This window comes from Pseudonaja textilis, chromosome 5 (genome assembly GCF_049901715.1).
Source record: "Pseudonaja textilis isolate UNSWEBS1 chromosome 5, rPseTex1.2, whole genome shotgun sequence".
Lineage (NCBI taxonomy): Eukaryota > Metazoa > Chordata > Lepidosauria > Squamata > Elapidae > Pseudonaja > Pseudonaja textilis.
Window position 1 is genome coordinate 27468117 of NC_141994.1, and position 24828 is coordinate 27492944.

General features: G+C 42.3%; 1 protein-coding gene and 1 pseudogene across 1 annotated transcript in view; one reads left to right on the forward strand and one right to left on the reverse strand.

The window, feature by feature from the left end:
- Window positions 1-24828, forward strand: part of CAMK1D (calcium/calmodulin dependent protein kinase ID) — a 153544-nt gene that overhangs the window by 38003 nt on the left and 90713 nt on the right. The window lies entirely within an intron of this gene.
- On the reverse strand, window positions 10630-18244 carry LOC148125569 (uncharacterized; annotated as a pseudogene).

A 24828-nucleotide genomic window follows, 5' to 3' on the forward strand; every position in this document is an offset into this window, starting at 1 on the left:
ATTTTGGATACAAGTGATGAAATTCTCGTTGTGGTGATGGTCAATGGAGAGACGTTATGCAAATGAAGCAGGGGTGGGATTCAAATGTTTTAGTGGTTCTGTGGGCGTGGCTAGGTGGGCATGGCCATGTGACTGGGTGGGTATGGCTTCTTCTTTTTTTTTGCAGCACCACCACCTCATTATTTTTGCCTCCTGGGCCTCAAAGAAGCCTGGGTGGGGGGGATTTTTTGCTCCCAGAAGGCTTCCCTGCGGCCCAGGAAGACAAAAAACTGAGCCTGGGTGGGTGTGCATCCCTGTGCGCTCTATTTTTGGGCCTCCTGAGCCTCAGGGAAGCTTCCTGGGGGACATTTTTGCTCCCTGGGGTCCAGGAAGGCAAAAAAATGGAGTGCAGGGGTGTGCACAGCACCCACCCCTGCTCCCCTGCATGCTCCTTTTTTTGCCTCCTGGGCCTCAGGGAAGCCTCCTGGGCGAAGCAGTAAGACACCGAGGGGGATCCCGGAACAGCTGATCATCCGAACAGCTGATCATTGGGAGGAAAAAAAGAAATAGCTTAAGGAGTGACTGGGCAGTGGAGAATGCAATCGGTGATGTTGGGTATGCGCCAGATGTCTGAGCGGGGAGGGGTGGGTGGGGAGGAGAGGGGCCAGCCAGGGGCACAACTTACTGGTTCTCTGAACTGTGCAAAATCATAACAACCAGTTCTATAGAACCAGTCTGAACCGGTAGAATCCCACCCCTGAAATGAAGTCATTTATACTGTCTGCAGAGGATGCCATACCTAAGTCATGAGACATTCAGAAATAACACCTGTGTCCCCATCATGTTAAATGGATGTTGGTTGTTTTCTTGCAGACGTTTTGTGATCCAACTAGGTAACATCATCAGTGCTAGAAGGGACCAAACCCTACTCCCTTCTAGCACTGATGTTGGGTCATGAAATGTCTGCAAGAAAATAACCAAACTCAGAGAGCACTAAGGACCCCACAGTTGTCCTCCTCCCCCTCCTCCTCCTCCTCCTCCTCCTCCCCCTCCTCCTCCCTTCTAGCACTGATGATGTTACCTAGTTGGGTCATGAAATGTCTGCAAGAAAACAACCATGCTCGGAGAGCACCAAGGATCCCACAGTTCTCCTCCCCCTTTCTCTCCCCCTCCCCCTCCTCCCTTCTAGCACTGATGGGGTTACCTAGTTGGGTCAGGAAACGTCTTCAAGAAAACAACCAAGCTCAGAGAGCATCAAGGACCCCACAATTGAACCCTGAATTGCAAATATTCTCCTTTATTGGTAAACTGATATTTCAGCGTGTTTTAGTTGTTCTCACATACATCTTTAACTTGGGTTATTGAATTGCTATCATCATCATATTATTCTCTTGTTCAGTATGATTGCTAGGGGTATAACTCCACAACCTTCTTCTTCTTTTTTTAAACTATGTGTTTGGGACAATCTTGTGAGCCTCCCAGAGATGAGGCAATACATTCATAACCAACCTTTTACAGAAGTTCCTGGTCATGTGGGGGGGATAATGTACAGAAGGGATTAACTTCCCTTTCCAAATGCAAGTAAGCGTCGGATTTTCTTTCTCCTTGTTAAATTACAAGGATTGCTTGGCAGAGGTTACCCACTGCAATTTTTGCAGGTTTCTTTAACAGATCGAGACAAGTTTGGCTGAATTATATACTTAGTAATTTACGTATCTGGCCATCTGGGTCAGACTTTTATCTTCAGTTGCATAAAGGGTTTAAGAGAGGCTTTCTCCATGGCTGGCTCGCTATTTTTAACTGATCTCCATGGGTCAACGGCTGTGTTGTTCCAGGGCAATGTTGCTTAGATTAATAAGGGGAGACTTCATAAGGGAACTTTTAAGATATTGACTTAGAGATCTGTCTCTCTGGCTGGGATCTTCCTTCCTTCCCTCCCTCCTTCCTTCTTTCCTTCCTTCCTTCCCCTCTCCTTCCTTCTTCTCCCCTTCCTTCCCTCCCTCCCTCCTTCCTTCCCTCCTTCCCTCCCTCCTTCATTCCTTCCTTCTTCTCCCCTTTGATGGTCTGTCCAGGTTTCATTCTTGTCCTCTAATGGAAGTTAGAACTCCAAAGTCTGGGCTGCAGCAATCTCAGTCACCACTAGATGTCAGCAATAAGCAGGACTTTCCCAGGGGTCTTTGCTGCCCTCTAATGGATATGGGTAGTCTTCAACTTAAAACAATTCGTTTGAAGTTACAATGGCACTGATTGTTTTTCACACTTACAACCGTTGCAGCATCCCCATGGTCACAAGATCAAAATTCAGATGCTTGGCAATTGACTCATATTTATGATGGTTTCAATGCTTGGCAATCGACTCATATTTATGATGGTTTCAGCATCCTAGAGTCATATGACCCCCTCCTGTGACCTTCTGATGAGCAAAGTCAATGGGAAAGCCAGATTCATTTTACAACCATGTAACTAGCAATAGCAATTACACTTAGACTTACATACTGCTTCACAGTGCCCTCTCTAAGCGGTTTACGGAGTCAGCTTCTTGCCCCAACATTTTGGGTCCTCATTTTACTGACCTTGGAAGGACAGAAGGCTGAGTCAACCTTGAGCTGGTCAGGATCAAACTCCTCTGGCAGTGGGAAAAGTCAGCCTGCAACGTTGCATTCTAACCACTGCACCACCAGGGCTCTTAACTAACGTAGCAGTGATTCCCTTAAGGTGTGTGTGTGAGTGTGTGTGTGTGTGTGTGTGTGTGTGTGTGTGTGTGTGTGTATGTATGTATGTATGTATGTATGTATGTATGTATGTATGTTATTCAGCTTTGTTCAGGTATTTTCCCATGTCATTGTAGTTGTGCTTTTAAAGTTGTAGCAACGTTTTGGCAGAGTCTCATCTGCCATCATCAGGCTTCTGTATTGTGTTCGTCTGTGAGTCAGACTTTCTTGATTGGTCAATCAAGAGGCAGCACCGCAGCCAACCAGGCCATATATATATATATGTTTTCTTAAGTTTTCACGGGTACTTACATCTATGGTATTTACTGGTATTCCTATCTATCTATCTATCTATCTATCTATCTATCTATCTATCTATCTATCTATCTATCTATCTACGAAACTATGTGGTCGGGCTTAGTTTTTGGGGAGGAAAATAAGGGGAAAACAATCTGCCTCTGCCTACCAGCATCCATCAGTTTTCACCTGGCTAGAGTCCTGTCAGTGTGTCAGAGAATGGAGGGCTGCTTGGAAACTGAAAGAGTATTTGCTTTGTGAGCAAAAAGGAGACAGCAAGGAGCCTTGGCATGGCTTAGCTCAACTGTTCTGTACTAAAGCTGCTTGCTGCTGTGAAACTGAAACTGAAATTCCTCTCCTCTGTTTGTGTTTTGTATTTGGAAGAGATTTCTTTTCAGGTGGGGAGGGGGAGTAGAACTCCTTAGCATCAGAGCATGTTAATAATAATAATGACATAGGAAATACTAAATGCTTTGATGGTCATTTCAAAAAATCCTTTCTTAGTGAGCCCCTAGAAGCCAAGATGAACATATGGGCCAAATTTGAAGTTTGTAGGCTTTACGGTTCTGGAGATTTTGTGATGATGATGATGACGATGAGTGTGTATGTGTGTGTGTATTCTCTTTAGTGCTGCTTAACTCTGTTTTGCAGTTACATTTTTGCTCTTTGTTCCTGTCTGCTTGCTGATTAATGATGAGTGCAGCTTCTAGGCTTCCTCTGACATTGTTTGGCTGCCTTAAATCCCCAGGTCCTTGTTTTGTTAACGTTGATAAAAAATAAAAGTCTTTCTGACAAGACACCTTCCTGCCAGAAGAATTTATCAAAGTCCCCTTTGTGGTTCCCCTCCCCCCTGCTTTCTTGCCCAATGCTTTGCAATTAAAAGGACTTTTTTTCAGAAGAACTGGGAAAAATCAGTTTTTAGCCTGGCTTTTAAGAACTTCACAGCGTCTGGTAGTAACGAATCGTGTGGCGGTGCTCGCTGAAGAAATGGAAAAAGTATTCCTCGGCCTGCAAATTTGGCTGTCATTTGTAGCAGAATAGGTCACAACTATTGCTCGATTTTACAGCCTTTCTGGTGCTGGTTGTTAAGCCAACACACAACAGTCAAAATGAGCACTTCTACCACTTTTCTGATGTATCCGGATCCTGAGTTTGACAGCCCTATGCTAAGAGTTAGGAAAAGGATCTGTGGAATTCAAGGGAGGTTGGACTTATTTGGTTTGTGGCTATGTAGGGATTCTAGACTGCTGCCTCTTTTGACTCCAACCCCAGTTTCTGCCAACTCCTTCCCCTCCATCCGCCCTTCAACAATTGAATATGTGATGCACATAAAAACTTGGATTTAAGTGGTTGCATTCCTGCACACTCCTGCTTCGATGTTTTGGGTTTTCTCTTTGGTCCTCTGAAAATAACATCAATCGCTTGTCCAATATCCATGTTTGATTTGTCTCCAAGTCTAGTTGGAAGGAAAAGCAAACAACTGGAAGTAGAATTTACAAAGGGGGAAATTATAAGCTTAGAGGGAAGGAAAATCTCTGTTTCTCCTCTGTGGGCTCACCTGCTCAATTAATATGAGGACCCTGCTTGGTTTGAAGGTCTTTTGCATAACTCGTTGCTGGGTGCAAAGGTTTCACATATAAATAAATTGTGCAGCTTTCCATGTTTTCCAGCAGAATGGATGTTCCTGTTGTGGCTTGCCGGTGGCTGACGGAGCTGGCAGCAGAGTTGGACAATAGTGAGGAGGTTGGGGAAGAACCTGGGTCAGTCCTGGAGGCTGAGGAAGGCTTGGATGAGGGCTCTGCATCAGAGGCAGAGATGGGGCCAGGGCAGGCTGGCAGTCATCAACTGCCTTTGGGCTTGGACGGCAGTGAGGCAGGGGAGCTTATGGAGCCGGTTCCAAGCCTGCGCATGCGCAACGAAAAGAAAGGAACAATTAAGAACTTAGGGTCGAAGTGGGAGTAAGGCCACAGGTGGATGATGAATGGCCCCTCCCATCAGGATTAAAAGAGGAGCAAAAGGGGAGGGGGCTTCTGCAGGAAACAACTCACTCATTCGTTCGTTCGTTCGTTCCAGCCTCATGGAGATTTGTCTGTGTAACCCAGCCCTTCCTTGTCAGCACTGAGTGTAGAACTATTTACCCCGCAGCATTCCAGGATTGATAAAGGTCTGAACTCATTAGTCTACCTTTGCAAGACTGTTTGCCAAGCTGTTCGCTGACTGTGAATGAAATAAATTCACATCAATGTAATAAAAGAGGCTTTTGTTGGGACTCAGAATTGACTTAGTGCTTTTTGGGGAGGCCTAGGACAGACCAGTTCGCTGGAAGGAAAACTACACCAGGAGACTTACGTGGGACAGGACAGAGAGGTTGACAATTAGAAGAGGCTGTTGCCTAGTTCCCCTTGTAAAATTCTGCGAAAGAGGAAGTGCAGTTTTACAAGAAAAACGAGATTTTCATGTCCTATGCAGGACAGGAAATGCTCCCGGCCCAGGAAAATGAATTTGCAAAAGGTTATTTCGGGGTGTTTTTTTTCTTCAGCACGTTGAATGCAAAACTTGTGCTGCTTTACAGTTTATTTCATTTCCTTTTTGAAAGAGGGGCGTATAGTATCCTGGTTTCTGATTTGCATTAAACTGCGTGTCTTTTGAAACAGTTATAAAGAGAAGTTGAAACAGGCCTCGAGCTTCCTTAGAACAATTAGAGTTGATGATTTTCCAAGGTCGTAACTCTTCTTTATTTGCACAGCTCTTCAAACTTTATTTTTTTTAGAATTTTATCCCGCCCTTATTATTTTTTAACAAATAACTCAAAGCAGTGAATGAGACAACAGCGAGATGAGCTAGCAGTGTGCAGCAGCCGCCAAGAAAAACTAATGCAATCCTAGGTTGCATTAATAGGGAGATAGAATCAAGATCACGTAAAGTGTTAATACCACTTTATAATGCCTTGGTAAGGCCACACTGCATCCAGTTTTGGTTGCCACCAAAGGTGGTATTTAGCAGGTTCTGATCAGTTCTGGAGAACCAGTAGCGGAAATTTTGAGTCATTCAGAGAACCGGCCAATCCCACCTCTGACTGGCCCTGCCAACCCCATCTATTCCTGGCCTCCCATTGAGTCCCAGCTGATCGGCTGGGTCTTCTTTGGTTGCCCTGCACTGGAGAACAGAGCTGGAAAGCAGGCTAGTGGGGTAGGGAGGGAATGGGATTTTATGGTAACCTTTCCCTGGAGTAGGGTGGAAATGGAGATTTTGCAGTATCCTTCCCCTGCCACACCCACCAGGCTATGCCAACCAGTCTATGCCACACCACGCCATATCCACCAGGCCACGCTCACAGAACTGGTAGTAAAAAAGATTGAATCCCACCACTGGTCACCACACTATAAAAAAAGATGTTGAGATTCTAGAAAAAGTACAGAGAAGAGCAACCAGGATGATTAGGGGACTGGAGGCTAAAACATACGATGAACGGTTGCAGGAACTGGGTAGGTCTAGTCTAATGAAAAGAAGGACTAGTCGGGGACATGGTAGCAGTGTTCCAAAATCTCAGGAGTTGACACAGAGAAACCACCTAGAACTATTTAGCTCAAACTATTTTTCCAAAGCACCTGAAAGCAGGACAAGAAGGCAATGGATGGAAACTAATCGAGAGAAACCACCTAGAACTAAGGAGAAAATTCCTAACAGTAAGATCAATTAATCAGTGGAAGAAATTGCCTTTGGAAATTGTGGATGCCTCACTTAAGAACCATAGTGGTTCGCTTAACCACCAAGTCAAGAAATGGGCCCAAACTCATTTTCAAAGGCCTTAAAATGGGGCCAAAACAAATGTCTCGCTTAGCCACAGAAATTTGGGGCTAAATTTATGGTCATAAATTCGTAACTCACATGGGGCAAAAAAACTCGCTTAACAACTGCCTCGCTTCACAGTGGAAATGTTGTGCTCAACATCGTGGCCGTAAGGCGAGATCCACCTGAACTAGCGTGTTTTTAAAAACCTCAATCTTTTCCTAATTTCCTTTCCTTCAAAGATCGGTGCTTAGATCCCTGCTCCTGAGTTGATTCAGCACTGACATTTGCTTGTGAGTGATTTTTTTTTCTCCTCCAAGGGCTTTGCATGCCCCTGTGCTCGCTACCCACTCCATCTTACTCCATTTGAAAAAATAGACTTCTGGCACACAGGCGTAGGAGGTTTATTCCCACCACCACCACACCATTCGGACATCCTAAAATGTTCTGCTGACTCAAGAGAAGTCAGCAAACGGTGCCTTTCCCTGCTCCAAAATTCAAGGGCACTCTGAATCCACCAAGGTAACTCTCTGGTTCCTGCTGTCCCTGGCAGAAAGAATTTAGTTTACTTTAGCCTAGTTACTTTATTGTCATTTACACCTCGTACAACAAAATCAAACACCATCTTAAGTGCACATCATGACCATGAAAATAAACACAAACATGCATCCTTCACATTCTATACATTGAATTGAAAGCCCCTGATATTGCATTAATATTGCATGACACAGTAAGAGTTCAATATAGCTACTGGCCTGGGATAGAAGCTGTTTTTCAGCCTTTGTCCTTGTTTTTATTATCCTGTACCGTCTGCCAGATGGTAATAGTTCAAAACCAGAGGGTGCCCAGAATGATATGGATCTTTGAGAATGATTTGAACTTTCTTAAGGCAGCGGGAGCTCTAAAGCTTTTCCAAAAAGGGGAGAGGACAACCAATGATCCTCTGGGCAATGACGTTAACCCTCTGGAGTGCTGTCCTATCTGCCCCTGTTCAATTGGCAAACCATACAGAGGTGCAGGAAGTTAAGATACTCTCTATGGTGCAGGAGGTCACCAGCAGTTTTTCATTCAATTGGTGTTTTCTGAGAAGTCTCAGGTAGTATAATCTCTGTTGGGCCCTTTTGACCAGGGCTGCAATGTGGGCACCCCAGGTCAGGTCCTCTTTTATGGTAACACCCAGAAACTTAAAACTGCCCACTTGCTCCACTCGGTCTCCCTTGATAAGCAAGGGCTGGATGTCTGATCTGTTTCTTCTATAAGCTCCGTGGTCTTATTGGTGTTGAGGACCAAGTTATTGTCTCCACACCATAAAAGCAACCATTGGTCTACCTCATCTCGGTAGGCATACTCATCCCCCCCCCACACCCCCGAGATGAGTTCCACCACTGTTGTATCATCTGCAAATTTAGCAATGGTATTACTAGTGTGAATCCGTGGAAGATAAATTAAAGGACTCATAAATAAGTCTGTGACCTTCTCTGACCTTCAAAAATCAGCCGGTGGGGTGAATCTCTTGCCCCATCTGAGGTTAATGTTGTTTTAGTTCTGCCCATCAGTTCAACATCAGTCTTCTTTCAGAATCAAACATTAGAGCTTCTCCGAATTGCACATTTATTTAGACCTTAAAATATGGATCACGGTTGCTCTTTAGGATGGGACTTGGGGATCCTAGCTTTTCTCGAAGGCTGCTGCCAACTCTGGCAGGTAGGGATGGATGGGCCCAGGGCTGGGGTGCTGGAGGTTCGGGAGAGCCCCTACCTAAGATCCTGCGCAGTTTGGAGAACCCCCAAATCCCACTCCTGGCTGGCCCCGCCCACCTCACCCCTCCCAGTAGTCCCCACGAGGCCTATTTTGGATGCAGGTAAGTGCAGGGCATGCACGGAGGCTCGGAGAGGCTAAAAAATAGACCTCCCAGAAGTTCGGGAAGGCCACAAATGGGCCTGTTTCTGGCTTCCAGAGAGCCTCGGGAGCCCGGAGAGACCATTTTCGCCCTCCCAGAGATTCGAGGAAAGCCTCTGGAGCCTGGGGAGGGCAAAAACACCCCCCTCCATACTGTGGTGCAGGAGGCCAATTAGGCCACGCCCACCATGGGCACACCCACCCAGCAACTGGGTAGAGAACCCATTGCTATAATTTTTGAAGCCCACCCTCGGGTGGGGTCCTCAGCATACGACTCTAATTGAGCCTGCATAAGGCGTGATAGTTGGGTTGCCATGTGGCCCCACCTTAGCCCTGGAAGCCAGCTGGGTGACTTTGGGCCGATCACCAGGAGACTGGGAGTTCTAGTCCCGCCTTAGGCACGAAAGCTGTTTGGGTGATTTGGGGCTGGTCTCTCTCTCTCTCAACCCAACCTACCTCACAGCATCATTGTAGTGAGGAAAATGGGAGGAGGAAGGTATGTAGGGTATGTTTGCTGTAAAAATAATAAAAGCAGGATACTACTACTACTACTACTACTACTACTACTACTACTACTACTACTAATAATAATAATAATAAATAGCTGTTGAACCAGCTTTGATGGAGGTCAACAAGAGGAAGCTGCTCAAAGTGTAGCAAACCAACAATCAACATAAGAAAACAGCAATGCAAACTCAGGCTGACAGCTGGTGTAACAAAACACCGCATGGGCAGTTCCTTGAAAAGCCCCAAGGAAAAGTAGATAAGGAAAAGACCTGGTTATGGTTGACCAATGGAACACTGAAGAAAGAGACAGAAGAAGGCCTGATTCTTGCAGCCTAAGAACAAGCCATCAGAACGAATGTGAGCAGTTTTGCTTCGGCCAGACTAATGCAGTGGGCTCTGAAGGTAAGAGTTAGAGTTTCATCAATCAGAATAGAGCTGGAAGAGAGATTGGAGGTCTTCTAGTCCAGCCCCCTTGCTCAAGCAAGAGACCCCCTACCTTTCCAGACAAGTGACTGTCCAGTCTCTTCTTAAAAGCCTCCATTGGTGGAAGGAAGGAAGGAAGGAAGGAAGGAAGGAAGGAAGGAAGGAAGGAAGGAAGGAAGGAAGGAAGGAAGGAAGGAAGGAGAACAGAATAACAGAGTTATTCTGTTATTCTATTTATTGCATGCTTAGAGTTAGAAGGGACCTTGAAGGTCTTCTAGTCCAACCCACTGCTCAAGCAGGAGACCCTGTACATTCCAGACAAATGGCTCTCCAGTCTCTTCTTAAAAACCTCCATTGATGGAGCGCCTACAACTTCTGGAGTTCAAGGAGAGATCCAGCTTAGAACGAAGGAGAAATTTCCTAACAGTGAGAACAATGAACCAGTGAAACAGCTTCCCTCCAGAAGTTGTGGGTGCTTCATCCCTGGAGGTTTTTAAGAAGAAACTGGACAGACACTTGTCTGAAATGGTAGAGGGTTTCCTGCTAGAGTGGTGGGGTTGGACTAGAAGACCTCCAAGGTCCCTTCCAACTTTGTTGTTCTGTAAAATAAGAATCATGGTTTCGGAAGCATCAACATTGTGGAAGACTTAGAAATCACACCTGGAAAAGGCCATCAATTTTTTTAAATTTATTTTTCTAGTTCTCCCAATATAATTCCTGAAAAAAATAAGAAGTGTTCATTTGACCTATGTCATCTGGGAAGACTTAAATCACCAGAGCTTCTTTGTACTTTGTGGGTTGCTCTAAAATTTCTCCTTTCATAAAATTTGCTTCTTCTTGCTCATTCATCCTCTGTCTGAACACCCTTTTCAGTATTATAATGAGTTTAGCAAAGTATTTTCACAGAAATACCCTTCCGGCAGTATTATTATTATGATATACAAAAATGACAGCATACACAGCAGACGAGATAACCATGCTGGGTTTTGTATCACAAATCGCTAGTTGCACACTTCCCAAGCATTTAGGACTGTGTGATGTATCGGCAGATTATGCAAGCAGATCCCAGTAAGGTGGCCTTCTGCAGCTGACCAATGGTGATCTTGTCAGCGCCAATTGTTTTCAAGTGCTTGCCTAGGTCTTTAGGCACAGCACTCAGTGTGCCCAGTACCACTGGAACCACCTGCACTGGTTTATGCCAGAGTCTCTGCAGTTCGATTCTCAAGTCCTGATATCTGCTGATTTTTTTCAAGTTGTTTCTCACCAATTCTGCTCTCACCAGGTATGGCAATGTTGACGATCCACACTTTTTTCTTCTCCACAATTGTGATATCCGAGGTATTGTGTTCCAAAACTTTGTCAGTCTGTATTCAGAAGTCCCACAGAAGTTTTGCATGCACATTTTCGACCACTTTTTCAGGCTTATGATCTTTGCTACAGTTCTTTGCTACAGGCAGATGGTAGTTGTGACACAAGTTCCAGTGGACCATCTGAGCGACTGTGTTGTGATGTTGTTTGTAGTCAGTCTGAGCGATTGTCTTGCAACAGCTCAGTATGTAATTGATGGTTTTGTCCGCTTCTTTACAGAGTCTACATTTGGGGTCAAGAGCAGATTTTTGTATTCTGGCTTTGATTACATTCGTTCTGATGGCTTGTTCTTAGGCTGCAAGAATCGGCCTTCTGTCTCTTTCTTCAGTGTTACATTGGTCAACCATAACCAGGTCTTTTCCTTATCTACTTTCTCTTGGATCTTTTCAAGGAACTGTCCATGCAGTGCTTTGTTACACCAGCTGTCACCCCGAGTTCGTATCGTTTTCCTGTATTGATTCTTGGTTTGCTGCACTTTGAGCAGCTTCCTCTTGTTGACCTCCATCAAAGTTGGTTCAACAGCTTTTATTATTATTATTATTATTATTGTACATAAAAATGGCAGTACACATAGCGGACAAAACCATGCTGGGTTTCGTATCACAAATCACTAGTCGAACGCTTCCCAAGTGTTTAGGGCTTCATGATGTATCGGCGGATAATGCGAGCAGACCCAGTAAGGTGGGATGATGATGATGATCAAACCATTTTCAGCAGAAATACCCTTCTGGCAGCGTTATTATTACGATTATTCACTGCACAGTCAGCCAGATATTCAGGCTGGGTTTGGCATTTTTGTCTCCCTCTCGAGTCCTTACCAAGGACCTGGGATAGGCAAATCTGGATGTTTGATGGTGTTGCAGATTTCGCTGCAGGATGGAAGCTGTTCCAAGCCAAGCTGCCTTCTGCAATTGACCGATGGCATATGTATCAATGCCACTGATGGTGTTCAAGTGGTGCTTCAGTTGTTTAACATGTTTATGGAGTTATAAGATAAAATAACTTTATAAAATACAAATGTAAATAGGAAAATGGTGGAGAGGAAGAGGGGGAAAAGAAGTGAGGAAGGGTAAGAAAAAAAGTACAAAGAAACTTTCCCTGTTGCAGTAAAACAAGACATTAATCAAAAAAACAACTTTTTGTATTTTCATAATGATACAAACAAGCCATTTCTATAAAGATGTATCAATCTAATTGGTAAAACCCAAAGTCAAAATTACATTTTATGTCAAAATACTTCAACAATGTTGGCCTTTTGTTTCTAAGGTTATTAATTTGGTGTTTTGACATTGATTGACTAATCAAACATATGATTCAGCTTATTTAAAAATTAATTATAAAAGAGTTATCCATTTATACCTAATCTGCAGGATTCCCAAAGTCTGTAAAAAGCTTTAAATATCCAATTTTCCTCCCCCACCTGCATTTTAATAGCACTTTTCCAGAATGTGTTGGGGCAGGATATTATGGTAGCTGGAAATATAATTTTTTTGAGTTTTGTATTGCAGGTATTAAACTGTCATTCATTTTAATTCATTGAATAGACTTCAGTGAGGCCAAGAGAGAGAGAAAATATTTCAGATGCAGAATAGGGAAAACTCAAGAGATTGGACCTTGATCACATTAAATTTCATACGCAACAGAACGAATTATTCCATGATTTACATCAATTCAATCAATTTATTACAGTCTTAGACCAGAGACCAGAACAAATAAAAACACTCAGTATATATACAATTAAAAATTCTAGTATAAAATTATAAATAACAACCAGAATTTATTTTTTCAGATTTTTAGTGATTTACATCATTTGTGTTCTAGTGTCATTAAAGGAAGGGCCTCATTTGCATAATGACGCAGTTATGCAAATAACTCAAACTCCTAATTTGTCTGCATTTGTATCATTTGCATTGCTGGGATGATGTCTCTGAATCAAAAGCCTTCCGGGAACCGTAATATACTCTACTCCTAATTAATCTATTAAAATTAGCTTTTAATATACATGCACGCACGGTATGCGGGCAAAGAAATTCAGAAGAAGAATGAAGGGCCTGGTCTCTTGGGCTCAGTATAATTTGGGGAGGAGAGACATATTATAACCAGTTAGTAATTTAAAATGTATTTGTAAGCAAGGTGTTTGTGGATGAGTTCTAAATTTGCAGCTATATAAATTAATTGAAAGTGTATATACAAAAACATAAGACACAAAATCTATAGAGATTTCTCCGTTCTCCAGGTCCTGGTTATCCCAAAGGGGCTTTTTCAGGAGGCAACTGGACTTTCTTGGTTTTTTCTTTTGAAGATGTTTTGCTTCTCATCCCAGAAGCTTCTTTGGTTCTGACTGGAAGGTGGGGAAGGGAAAGGATTTATACTCCTTGCAGACAGCTGGTCATTTGCATCCTTTTAGAGGGTCCTTGAGGCCACTTGGAGGTTTATCTGTGTCCTCAGTGTCACTTGAGTGGTGCTCCTGGTTCCAGTAGTTTGCAATTTTCCCCTCTGGAAACCCATTCCTACTCCCACACCATTCCAAGGATGTTCATCCCAAATTGTACAGCTAGATGTCTGTAGAGGTTCTCCATCATCCAGGTCCTGGTTGTTCCAAAAGTGCTTTTTCAAAAGACACTGGAGTTTTTTTTTTTTTTCTTTTGAAGACATTTCTCTTCTCATCCAGGACTTTTCTTCAGCTCTGACATTCCCCATGATTGTGTCAGAGCTGAAGAAGCTTCTTGGATGAGAAGTGAAATGTCTTCAAAAGTAAAAAAACAAGAAAGTCCAGTTGCCTCCTGAAAAAGGACATTTGAATTGAATTGAATAGAATAGTAAATAGAATAGAAAAGAGTAGAAAATATAGTAGAATAGAATAGAAAATAGAATAAAATATAGAAAAAAATAGAAATATGGAATAGAAGAGAAAAGAGAGTAGAGTAGAATAGAAAATTAATAGAACAGAATAGAGAATGGAATGGAATGGAATAGAATAGAATAGAATAGAATAGAATAGAATAGAATAGAATAGAATAGAATAGAATAGAATAGAATAGAATAGAATAGAGAATGGAATGGAATAGAATAGAAATAGAATAGAATTCTTTATTGGCCAAGTGTGATTGGACACACAAGCAATTTGTCTTTGGTGCAAATGCTCTCAGTGTACATAAAGAAAAAATAAAATACATTCATCAATCCTAAAATACAACACTTAGTGATAGTCATAGGTTACTAATAAGCAATCAAATCATACTAGGGAACAAACAAAACAATATATATTGTAAAGATACAAGCAACACGGTTATAGTCATAAGTTAGGAAGAGATAAGAAGAGAAATGCTCATATTATCCATCAGTTATGACATAGCTGGAGTGCAATGACTTAAGGACTGAATATATTGTTTAGTGCCCGTTCGTTATTTCACAGTTAAAGAGCAGAATACACAGTAAACCTCAATGTATTGTTTAATCGTGTGTGTGTGTGTGTGTGTGTGTGTGTGTGTGTGTAAATGGCCATTTGGGACAGTTAATTTGGATTCACGGCTGCGAGATTCACTTTAACCACTGCTGTAAAAAGTGGTAGAAAACGTTAAGTCAGGTTTTGCCTTGCCTCGACTTATGACCGCAATGACTTACGACCAGAATTCCAGCCCCAATTCTGGTCATAAACTGAGGACCAGCTGTAGAAGGTTTAACGTGCATTCTCTCCAGGGTTACATCGAAAGAGAACTGTGTTTTTTTTAACATCATCGGAAATTACTTAACACAGCCACAAAGAATTGTGCACATTTCCCCAAAATGTAGATATTCAATCAAATCTGTTTGCTCTATGTTGCCTAGGTTAGTAATATTTTTTTTTCATAGCAGATGATTATTATCCTGGCAGCACAGATGTTGGTTTAAACTGGTAGCGTATGGGGATGATTAAAAGATCTACATTTTTCCAGAAGGTCGTATTTTGCATTTACACATCTTTTTTTCCTTGCTGCTGCCATGTCAGATTTGCATGCTGGTTTCATTAAAAAAAAAAAATACAACTGCAGTACAAATTGGATGGGATCATATTTCAGTGCGTGCTCTTTGTAAGACACAGTCCAGTTTCCCGCAGACTAAACAACTTCATTCTGCTTTTACAGCACTGATTCTGGAACTGTAAACAGATAATTACCTCATTCTTTTGGCCTTTTCACTTGTAGCAAAAGCATTACATTTACAGTCTGGCATATTAAAGCAATTGTGTCTGAAGAGCAAAAGAGTACCAGCCTAAATATTATCTGATATTTTAGTTGTAGCCAAGGATGCATTCCTCCTTCCCTCCCTCCCTCTCTTTCTCTCTCTCACTCTCTTCCACCCCCTTTCCCTCCCTCCCTCTTCCTCCCCCCCTCTCTCTATATGTCTCTCTCTCTCTCCTATATCTTTATTTCTCTCTATCTCTCCATCTCTGCCTGCCTGCCTGCCTGCCTGCCTGCCTGCCTGCCTGCCTACCTACCTACCTACCTACCTACCCATCCATCCACCAAGCTCAGAGCACCAAGGACCCCTCATTTCAGCCCTGAGCTACAAATATTCTCCTTTATTGAGACTTATTTTCTCACTGCTGATTCTGGATATTTTTCCCTTCAGCTTCATTTACTCTTTCTCCTCCTCCTCCTCTTTTTACTTCATCATTCCTCTCCTCTTTCTCCTCCTCCTCCTCCATTTGCTCCTTCTCCTTTGTCTCCTCATTCTTCTACTTCATCATTCCCCCACCCCCTCCTCCATCATCTCCATTTGGTCCTTCTCATTTGTCTCCTCATCTTTCTCCTTCTACTTCATAATTCCTCTCCTCCTCTTCCTCCTCCTCCTCCTCTTCCTCCATCATTTGGTCCTTCTCCTTCATCTCCTCACTCTTCTCCTTCTACTTCATCATTCCCCTCCTCCTCCTCTTCCTCCTCCTCCTCCTCCTCCATTTGGTCCTTCTCCTTCGTCTCCTCATTCTTCTCCTTCTAATTCATCATTCCTCTTCCTGGTGCCCCCCTCCTCCTCTCCAAACATCTCAAAATCCATGTTCTCAAAACTACACATTTTTTAAAAAAATTGTTTTTATCCTATTGGAACCCTATTCGAAGAACCAGGAAAGAAAAGCAGAGCTAATTTTATTCTAAGTGGCTGAGTCACCATCTTATCACGCTGCCACAGACACTTCATAAAGCTTGAATGAAAGGAATTAATATCCGAATAAAAATACAGATCATTGGGCTATATACCCTTTCTCGGGGAAAACATTTCCAAACCCAGTGAGGAGAAAGAAAGCACTGAGCCCTTGATTTGGCCTTCCTAAGCTACAACTTGGATGTCAACCTTCGTGGGCTACAACCGTAGGACTTTACAGCTGCAGGCAAGAGTTTTTTGGCTTCACTTTGTAGTGTTTTCCTCCTGCTGTTACTTCCTCTGCTTCTGATAGTGTGAGATGGCCTACATTTCAGCTAGCGGATTTGGCTTGAGCTTTTTCACAGAGAGCTTTGCTACATAAGCCTAAAATTAGACTGAGAACAATCCCTGCTTCGGTGTAGCTCCAAAGTGATCCCTTAGAAGGAATCTGGTAACACTTTTCCTTACTAACAAATTCGACCAATAAAGGAGAATATTTGTAGCTTGGGGTTGAAATGAAGGGTCTTGTGGGGGCTCTTTGAACTTGGTGGTTTTCTTTTGCAGGCGTTTCGTGACCCAACTAGGTAACGTCATCAGTACTAGGAGGAAAAAAGATGTGTAGAGTGGAGGAGGAGGAGGAAGACTGGGGTCCTTGGTGCTCTCTGAGCTTCGTGGTTTTCTTGCAGATGTTTCATGACCCAACTAGGTAACATCATCAGTACTAGGAGGGAGAGGGTGTGTGGACAAGAGGAGGAGGAAGAGGAGGAGGAGTACAACTGTGGGGTCCTTGGTGCTCTCTGAGCTTGATGGTTTTCTTGCAGATGTTTCATGACCCAACTAGGTAACATCACCAGTGCTACTCCTGACTACATTTGCAAGAAAACCACCAAACTCAGAAAGCACCAAGGACCCTCCTCCCTCCATAACAAATTTTATTAAAAGGCAGAGGCTTTTGAGCATCCTTCATCAACAGCAAGGAGAGGACAGACCAGGATAGGACTTAAATTGGGATTATGAAGGGAGGAACACTCTTGACTGGTGGCCACCAAACTTGGCCACTTTAAGATGGGTGGACTTCAATTCCCAGCATTCCCCAACTAGCTTGCTAACAATGAGCAAACTGGCGGATCTTCTTTACCTCAAAGTTAGTCAGCTGTCAACATTTCCAAAATAGGCCAACCAACAGACGTGCAAAGATTCCAGAAATTATATTTTAGGGTTATAGGGTGTAGCAACAGAATCTTCAACATTTTTTTTTTCTGCCCAGACTGATACTAGACAAAGGGATGATAGTTTTAGTTTCCCTCTTTCATTGTTTTACTTGCAAATGTTTCTTAACAACCATTCCTTTAATGACTATTGGGAGTTACAAGGGCACTGAAAAAAAAGAGGGGACTTTGGCCCGTGTTGCACACTTACCTGGTCACCTGGTCCAAATTCAGACACTTGGCAATTGACTCATGGTTATGATGGTTGCAGCGTCCTGGGGTCATGTGATCCCCTTTGCGATGTTCTGTCAAGAAGACTCAATGGGGAAGCCAGATTCACTTAACAACCAGGTTACTAACTTAGCCACTGCAGGATTTCACTTAGCAACAGTGGCAAAAAAGGTTGTAAAATGGGGCAAAAACTCACTTAGCAACTATCTCGCTTAGCAGTGGCCTTTTGGGCCCAATTGTGGCTATAAGTCGAGGAGTACCAGTACTGAGCTGCTGTAAGAATTTATTCCTTCCTTTCCACACTCATCTCTACTTTCCTTTAGAGGAGCTGAGTTAAAATTTGCTGCTTTGCAATAACTTAGAATGTGGCCTTCCTGTCACTCAAACCTTACTGTAAAATCAGAACTAGAAAATCAATAAACTAAAGGTAAAGATTCCCCTCCTTGCACATCCCTGCAAGTCGTTTCTGGCTCTCAGAGGCAGTGCTCATCTCCGTTACAAAGCCGAAGAGCCAGCACTGTCCGAAGATGTCTCTGTGGTCATGTGGCTGGCATGACTAAACACCTTCGGAGGTGCATGGAACGCTGTTCCCTTCCCACCAAAAGGGTCCCTATTTTTTTACTTGCATTTTTTACATGCTTTCGAACTGCTAGGTTGGCAGAAACTGGGACAAATAACAGGAGCTCACTCCGTGATGCGGTGCTGGAGATTCATACTGCCAAATTGGTAACCTTCCTGATCGACAAGCTCAGCGTCTTAGCCACTGAGCCACTGCGTCCCTTTTAAAATCATTAGATTTGCATTAATTGGGCTTATAGTAAAAGCAATACATACTGAGTAGAATTAATCACCTCTTGCTAACTTTGAACATCTGTTCTAAAATCCTTTTATATATCATCCAATATTTGCTGGTATCTAATTTGCTGGATTGTTGGGAATCATCCATCTAAATTCTCCCACCCAGCCTTGAAAAGGGAATTCAAAAGAAAGATATATTGGTACGCTCAAATAGCTTTGAAAGGCTGCTGTTGCTTTGTAAATCAGGTTTTCCTGGACAGAATTGCAGGGATTCAACTCTCTAACACTTTGCTTCCTGATAAATACCTCCTTTATGTTCGTCTTTAAAACCAGGATGTCTGCAGCCTCATGCCAGGATAGCCTTCTCCTTCTCCAACATTTTTGATGACAGATGAATGTAAAATGAAATCATTTCCAGCAAGAGAAATCAGAAATAATTAGTTATGGATCTGTTTAGTCAGCAGTAAAGAATAGTTTATACACAATCAGGAACGTAGCAGGTTGCAAACTTTACAGCCAGCTGATCTCCACAAGTCATACATAGCCTTATCGTGTTGGTGTGCGTTAAACCAACACAATTTTCCCTCCACCCCTCCTCTATGAGATGGTTTTTTAAAAGTTTTTTTATTTTTTATATTTCAAAGAAACATCTCTTTTAGTGAACAGCATGGTTCCAGGTTTTCACATTTCCATTCAAACATGACCTTGGTTACATATTCATTTTTCACATTTGATTTCATATCATTTCATATTTTCTATGAAGTTTCTCAGATATTCTTATGTCCTTCAAATTTATTTTATATATTTCTATTCCTTTCTTAAGTTATTTCTTTTTATTTTAAATAGTTTTCATGTCTTCATGTTCATTTTGTTTTATATTTTAATCTGTCACATTTGCCATTTCATCGCATATTCTTAATTTCATTATTCCAAAAGTTCCATCTTAATTCTAATGATTCAAAAAGTTTCCCCTTTAATTACTAATTTGAATGTACTACCCACTTTATCTTATATACCATTTAGTTAACTCCTCTTTTAATTCATAGTAATAATTTAATGGATTATTGGAGTTATTGGATTTTTGAAATTTAAAAGCTCTGAATAGGAGATGGTCATTTTATACAAACTGAGCTGCTTTATCAAAATTTGCAAAGGTGTCACTCTAAAAAGAGTGAAACCTTGGGAAGCAGATGTCAGAGTGAAGTGGTATTGAATATTTGCTGCACTAAAACCTCAAAATGATGGAAGGTTTAAATACATGAACGAAGGTGAATCTACGTGTCCTAGGATAATGTTGCTGGATCCAATCTGGATCGGTCACCGGGACCAAAGATTTAGTTTTCTGAGTTTTCATGCTGGAGCTTCGTCCTCAGGGAACTTCAGCCTATGAGAATGTGTGCCTTGGGCTATTCTATGTGGGGTATATATGTGATGCCTGGTTGTGTGCGGCTTTTTAGTTGTTGATTCGGGTTTTGATGGCCGGCTATTAAATCATGATTTCCTTGGGCTGCAAGCCCTTGCCTCCTAAGTATTTGATAAGCTTGTTGTAAATCAGCACTCCTGTGAGGAGCCTTCTTTCCCAGGCTTCAATCGTTTCTCTGGCTGTTTTTGTCCCTGCTTGTCCAACAATCTGAGTAGCTGCAAAATTGAATGTGTGTCCTTATTCACTGCAGTTAGACTACATTTTTGGGGAGTAAACAGTGTCTACATATAAATCAAGACTGTATAAATCAAGAGACTCATTCGTTACACAGGTAGGCTAAAAAATATATCTTGTTGAAATATATGACATGAAACGCCTCTGTTTCCGGTATAAAAGCACTTTTAATCTTTCTTTCTTTTTTTAAGAGTGACTCAGGGATCATTGATGCCCAGATCAAACATGCTTTCATTTTTTTTTAAATGAAATGCCATACAGGGTGTGTAAACATTTTGTGAAACTCCTAGTACCGATAGTCCTCAGCTTACAATCATTCATTTAGTGACAATTCAAAAACAGAAGAAAATGACTTTTTCTAGAGATTCGTTTCTTCAAATTACCATTCTTAGGGATTTGGGAAAAGAGACAGCTTTTCAAGACTGCAAGTGAACCTCTGGCTGAAGTTAAATCTCATCTTTTTTGTCTATGAATGTAAAGTGGTATGTTTGGGGGGTGGGGATTATTGAGGTACGATTTTACAGCAAGCGCATTCTGTGATAGCATGAGATAAGTTTCTACTCCTTTCCTGTGGATCAGCTGATCAGGTTAAAAAATAAGTAAACTCTTAAGACTCTTAAAACTCTTATTTTGTCATGAAAAGACTAAACCTATCTGGAATTGTTCTTTTCAAAAGTGTTTGGAAATGGGAATTCCCCATCCCATTTATATCTGAGTTTCAATGAGCATTGAAGTACATTCGAATTTATGTTATGAGAAATAATTGCATACATCAGTTCATATTCATTCTGTGCTTTTAGCCTTTTCTATCACAGGTTTCCTTTGTTGTTGTTTTTCCTCCTCTTTTCATTGTGCGCAGGTAAATTGCGTGTCTAATTTTGCAAAGCGAGGAGACATAAATTTCTTCACAATTTATTTGCACTCTGTTGCAAAGTAAGGTTCCCTTTTTCCCAAGTGGGCTCAAGCTTTGTTGATCTTGTTCTCAACATTTAGAAAAAGAATACCAAATAAGCATCTAGCATCAGCACACAATGATCAACCTTCTTTTTATTACTTACTATTATCATGTGAGGTACTAATACCACTCTATAAAGCCTTAGTAAGACCATACCTAGAATACTCATCCAGTTTTGGTCATCACACTATAAAAAAAGAGGTTGAGATTTTAGAAAGAGTGCAGAGATGAGCAACCAAGATGATTAAGGGACTGGAGGCTAAAACATACAATGAATGGTTGCAGGAACTGGGCATGGCTAGTCTAGTGAAGAGAAGGACCAGGGGAGACAGGATAGCCATCTTCCAATATTTGAAGGGCTGACACGGAGAGGAGGAAGGGGTCAAGCCATTTTCTAAAGCACCAAAAGAGAAGACAAGAAACAATGGATGGAAACTAATCAAGGAGAGAAGAAGCAACCTGGAATTAAGGAGACATTTTCTGACAGTGAACAATCAACCCATGGAACAGGAGGTGCCTTCAGAAGTTGTGGAGCTTTATCCCTGGGAGCTTTCAAGAAGAGAGTGGACTGCCATCTGTCAGAAATAGTGAATGGTCTCCTTTTTGGGTGGGGTGGGGGTTAGACTAGATGACCTACAAGGTCCTTCCAACTCTTCTGTTATTCCATTATTTCTCTGGCATTGCTTCGTGCAGGTTTTCTAGGGAACAAGAGAATGTACATTGTGGGCAATCTTGCAGAATTTCTTTAATAGTTTGCATTTTCCTTTCACAACAAGGAGACTTTTTCCTTCTCCATGGATACAGGGCAGAGACACTTCTTCCAGTGTCATACCTAATGTCAGGATTCCGGCAGTTACCCCCATTTAAATCATGAGTGTCAAGCCAAACTTTCAAATCGTCAAAAGGATTTATTGGGAGTTAACATGTCCGGCACTGCCTAGGTATAGCTGACTCTGAGGGACATCATTCCTTGTCACCCTTGACCCTGGTTTCCCACCCCACCCCTGGGTGTATCATAATCCATATTCTCCAATGGGACACATCCATAGCCAAGAGTCATCAATCATGCTCTCCAGTTAGAATTTTGCACGGTAGAAACTTCACTCACCTAGTTACTATCTTTGAAAACATTTATGGAATGCACTTTCGGTTTTGCAAGCTGCTACACTACTCCCACCCTCCCTTTCTGTTGGCAACTCTAAAAAGACCTTATAAATATGAATATACCTAATTTTGTTCACCAGACGAAACAAATCAAAACCAGGTAGTTTGGTAGAGGGACCACTAATGGTCAGGCCACAAGGAAGTACCTCTCTCTCCAGATGTTCTCAGGGGTTAAGCTGAGTAGATGTTAACCAAATAATGGTTTCCAAGATGGTTTACAGGAATTCCAATCTTATGGTGGACTGTGATTGTGTCAGCCTTGGAAGCAATTTATTTTACTTGGAAGCTTCAAGGTTGCCACATTTAGTGCCTGGGAATTTGGGAGTGGGGATTTCATAGTGGGGTAGAAAACTAGACACAACAACATTCTTTCTCAGAGAGTCAAGGACGTGTTACCCTGCACCTGGAGGGGAGTGCTTGGAGTTATGTCTCCAGTTGAGACAAAGATTTGATTGGGCCATGTGATGGATTGATGGATAAAGGGGGGATGGATCTTTTATTTCTCTTTTGGGAAGATGCGCCAATATGACAACTCTGATAAAATAGAACCTTGAGGAACTGTTTGTCATGGAGTTTATCAGTTGGTTAGTTGGAACACTGGCAGATTGTCCTAGTGAATAAGGAAGATCTTTTCATGGACACAGGCCTACAAATTGAGGTTAAAAACCCCAAAGATGGGGGGGAAAAAGACACCCAAGTTGCCACGAGCATCCAAATGTCCTTCTTCTGCATTGTATTAATTTCAGCTGGATATACATTTGGACATGCAATCCTATCTGACCGAGTGTCAGTTTGGTTTCCTCGGCAACCGTTCTGTATATTCTCAGCCCTTCTCAAGCCACCACAGACTTGATAGCATAATTTCTATGAACTGACATACACCAAGGAGCCTGAAAATTCGTGAAAATGCAGTGAATGCAGGAAAATTTGTGAAAATGCAGGCATGCATGAAAATTCATGAGAGTGCAGTGAATGCGTGAAAATTCATGAAAATGCAGTGAATGCATGAAAATTCACAAAAATGTGAATGCATGAAAATTCACAAAAATGCACTGAATGCATGAAAATTTGTGAAAATGTGCTGAATGCATGAACATTCGTGAAAATGTGGTGAATGCACGAAACTTTGTGAAAATGAGGTGAATGCATCAAAATTCGTGAAAATGAGGTGAATGCATCAAAATTTGTGAAAATGAGGTGATTGCATGAAAATTCATGAAAATGCGGTGAATGCATGAAAATTTGTGAAAATGTGCTGAATGCATGAACATTCGTGAAAATGTGGTGAATGCATGAAAGTTTGTGAAAATGAGGTGAATGCATCAAAATTCATAAAAATGAGGTGAATGCATCAAAATTTGTGAAAATGAGGTGAGTTTCTCCTCCAAACCCAGCTATGGAAAAGCAAAAAAGCTGGCTCTCCTAGCTGTGATATTCCTCAGGGGCTTCTTGTTCCAATAGATGAGTCATCATCCACCAGAACTGGTCCTCTTCCAGGAACCATCTGGAGAAGGAAGGGTTAAGTACCAAGCCAGAGCATTCTTAGTTCTTCCAAGCCACCAGAAGACCTCGTTTGAACTTCAAGGTACAAAACTGAGAAAAAAATCGCACAGGTGATCAAAAACAATGCTTTTAATTACAGGCCAATGTGTTTCCTATTGTTCAAGAGCACCCCAAACTATTTCCAGACTTGGAACTAAGGCATGGAACTGTCCTTGCTTTAGGACAACTTCCTATGAAAGCTATTTTTGTCCTGAGCGAGCTTCCCCCATTGGAGATCTTCCAACTATGTTGGTCCAGCTGTGTCCTCTCATTTTGGTACAAAGGGCAGAAGTCTAGAAAGGGCATTGTGAAGCAGCTCAGTTTGTCAGTAATGACAACAATTCCTTAATGGCGGGGGGAAAAATAACAATCCAGGGTTTTCCAGCTTTGTAAGCCAAACATCAAAAGAGCAAAGGGCATATTCCGTTTTTCTGATATCCATAGTCAATCAATAGAACAGACTAGACTAGACTAGACTAGACTAGACTAGACTAGAGTAGAACAGAACAGAACAGAACAGAACAGAACAGAACAGAACAGAACAGAACAGAACAGAACAGAACAACAGAGTTTGAAGGGACCTTGGAGGTCTTCTAGTCCAACCCCCGGAGTAGGCAGGAAACCCTACACCAGTGGTTGCCAACAAGTGGGCTGGGGACCACTGGTGGTCCATGAGAAAATTTTGGTGGTCCACCAAGAAATGTCACCCCCGTAGCACCCCCCAAAGCAATTAATCCAGGGTGCGCAGGAACACAAAGCTGCACCACCACATGGCCCATGGGAACACAAGGCTTGCATCACTTGCATTGTGAACAAGAGGTAGTGAGGGGAGGGGGGGAAGGGCAGGGGTGGGGGAACTTGCCCCACTCATGTCGCATGGCCACCAGGCTGCTTCTGTCTGCTTTTTTCTTCTTCTGCTTGTGGCTGCACATAAAGCAGCTAAAGTCTTTCTTTCTCTCCCCCAAACTCCACCAGAAATGAATCTTTGAGATCCTGCAAGGCATCCTGCTCCAAGAGGCTGCATTGGTGTGACAGGTCTCACAAAGACTCATTTCTGGCGGAGTTTGGGGGAGAGAAAGAAAGACTTCTGCTTCCGCTGCCTTCCTTGCATGAAGCCAAAAGTCTTTCTCTCTCTCTCTCACTCCCTGAGAACAGAGCTGGAGACTGTATCCTGCGATCCCA